Below are 3193 nucleotides of genomic sequence, written 5' to 3'. Positions count from 1 at the left end.
GAGGAAGAATGCAACACTTTCATCAGTAGTGGAGGGAATAGCAATCTGACACTAAAGAACATCAAAAAAGTTGTTGGTGAGCATGTTGTTGTTGTGTACGAAGGGTCCTTCTTACCTGGAAGAATTACATCAGTTTTAGATAGAACTGTCACTGTTTCAACCATGGTAAAAACTATGAAAGCATGGATGTGGCCAACCTCAGTAGATGAACTTGAATATGAGTGGGAAGAGGTGTTGGGTGGGATTCAAATTCCCACACCTTTTAATAAAAGAGGATTTTATTCTGTGCCAGAACTTGGCAATGTATTTGACAATTGAACAGATGTTTTGTCTTTTTTGTGTGTTTTATAACTCTGTGTTCTTTAAATTTGCCAATTTTGTAGATATTATTTTTGAATTATTTTATATATATATATATATATATATATATATATATATATATATATATATATATATATATATATATATATAAAATCAACGACTATTTTAAGATGTACCCCAAAAATTTTACTTTGCTACATACTCTTTTAGTATATATGTGAATAATTTGGGGCGGTTAGCTCAGTTGGTTAGAGCGCTACGTTGACATCGTAGAGGTCAGTGGTTCGAATCCGCTACCGCCCACCATTTATTGTTAAATCCAATTTAGTTTCGTTGCAGCTTGCTCAAGTTTTTTTTGCGTTCTCGCTTAATGCTTTTAGATCTATATCTGTGATATATATGATAGTTTAGAATTTCTTTTGTTTTATTTACATTGTTAAAGTAAAATTTTTGGGGTACATCTTAAAATAGTCGTTGATTAAAAATTGTGCTTGTGTAATTGGACAGTGTTATGCAACAAGGAACCAAACCACAAAATTAACATTTTACCAATACCAACATAATTAACTGTAAGAATAGATTACCTAACCTGTGGTAAAATTCCTGTCCTTTTTGGTATTTTAGTTTTGGTTCTATGGCTGTCTGAACCAACCATCATTCAAATAATATAGAATTTTAGTTTTGCAACAAAGAACCAGCTTGAAGGTTCTGGAGGCATTTAGTTATGTGTAGGTAATTTAAATCTGCAACAAAGAACCAAGCCTCAATGAAGCTATTGGTTTTGTTCATTTAATTGTGTTATATTATTGCAACAAGGAACCAGTCTACATAATTATTTTTTGTGTGGCAAGCTGAAATGAATATATAGTGTCTAAAATGTGTAGTATGAAAATAATTCAATTGGCACTGAAGTCTTTGCAAGCAAATAAAGAGGATATACAAGTAAGAGTTCATTTTTATAGTATTGTAAGCATTGTAATTAATAGGTAATTACTATAACCACAAAAAAAATGTTTTGCTTTTAAAACAGTGAAAATAGTACACATATAGACCTAGATGAATAGTTTTAAATATTTGTGTTGTGAAATAATTTAAGACAGTTTTTATTCTTGGCTTTGTTATAGGATGTCTCTTCCAATGTATAAAGTGAGGCTGTTGGGTCTATTGATGAAGCTGAGTCTACCGATGTTTCCGAGCAGCTTACTGATGTTCACGAGTATATCAATGTTTATGGGTCTACAGAAAATCCAGAGGTAATAGGTTGGACTGAGCATGTGAATTGCTATTCATTACATTCGCCAGACTCTGGTGGTGACATTCAAACATTTATTGTCAACAATGATGGTGACCTAGTACCTATAGAAAATGAAGTTGTTGAAGTACAAACTGAAGAAGATAGCATAACTGATAATCTACCGCCTACAGAACATTTAATGGTTGCTGAGGTTATTGCTACTGCTAATGATCATGCTCAAGTAACAGAGAATGCGCGCAATCAGAACATACGAGATGACATTACTCTTACAGTTGCAAGTGAAATTACAGTTCAGAGTAACCAACTTTACACTTATGATGAAATTCAATATGATCACAGATATCCAAACTTGGAAAGTGAGGAAAATCCATGTTCTATCCAAATACAGGGAAGGAAAAGGTGTACCCCTTTTCTCGGGGTACTGTTTTACAAGAAAGGAAGTTTAAATTATAGTTTTCCTTTAGTATAGTTTATTTGAGTATTGGTGTTATCCGTACGGCGGTATTTTTGAAATGTTGGTAACGTTTTTCAGCGCTAGTGTCGCCTGGGAGCACCTGGTAACAGTTAGTGAGAATATCATTAAATAATTGTGTTTATTGGTTATATTTATAATGTAGTTATATATTTGCATTTGTATAAAAGTATTTTAATTATTAATGCGACATAGCAAAGTTGGACAAATTGTGATCGGGGTAAAATGAAACAATTCACGAGCACGGCGCGCATGCACGCGAGGGAGACAAGACTTTTTCCCCTCCCTTGGTTGAAGGAGGGTAGGGGAAGGCAGGCGATCAGCTGTTATGTACGACGGGCCGTGAAGTGAGGCGGTTCGCGCCAGCGGCCTCGCAAAAAATTACTTTTGCGAGTGTGGGGCCGGCTTGGGCAGCAAAATAACGCGTTGATATGTGTGTGCAAGAGTAGCTGTAAAGCTTGTGAAGATGATAGCCGCTGTACTATCGCGGCGGAACGAGGCTCCTTCCGGCTGGTATAGCCGTCAGCACCGACTGGCCTGAGGACCAGTGGGGTTTAGCGAGGATTCGCTAATCATACGGAGACGTTGAGCCGATACGTGAGTGACTTCCCATGTGATTCCCCTTGTGCCACGGGGTTATGCTGCAAGAGATTGGTGGCAGAAATAATTACATCAAGCCTGAGAGTGTCATTTTACTTCGGAAGTCTGTTTTCCCCCAGTTACATGTAACAACTTTAAAATATGGACACGTGAAGTAAATAATTGAAATTCAAATGGTAGAGACTCGCGTTGAACATTTTAAGGGTACCTGTCCCCCGAACACTTGAGCACGTCGCGTAACCAGGAAGGCCTTTACTAACTCGAGCTTGGTTTATTTGAGATTTTAAATAAGTATAAGGTGTCTTTGTAACTGATGTTAAGATTAGGGTATTTTTATATTTCCTTATCATGTGCTGGGTATGAATATATATATATAGTTTATAGCATCGGGCCCGATTTAATTAATAGGTACCGGCGAATGTTTATATTCTTTTAATGCTTGTAATAGTTTGATGTCAGACTTTCAGATTAATAAATATTGTCTTGTCATATTTGCCACAAAAGTTGTGCTTTCTCAAGCAAATTCCTTTCTTTTGTTGTTTAAA

The 3193-nt window shown here is 36.0% G+C and overlaps 1 non-coding gene across 1 annotated transcript; it reads left to right on the top strand.

Annotated features, from left to right (window-relative positions):
- Window positions 1-550: 550 nt before the first annotated feature.
- Trnav-gac (transfer RNA valine (anticodon GAC)) lies at window positions 551-624 on the top strand. Its single transcript has one exon. It is a non-coding gene; the product is annotated as a tRNA-Val (tRNA).
- Window positions 625-3193: the final 2569 nt, after the last annotated feature.

This window comes from Bacillus rossius, chromosome 1, assembly GCF_032445375.1.
Source record: "Bacillus rossius redtenbacheri isolate Brsri chromosome 1, Brsri_v3, whole genome shotgun sequence".
Lineage (NCBI taxonomy): Eukaryota > Metazoa > Arthropoda > Insecta > Phasmatodea > Bacillidae > Bacillus > Bacillus rossius.
This window is presented reverse-complemented; position numbering and strand designations above follow the sequence as displayed.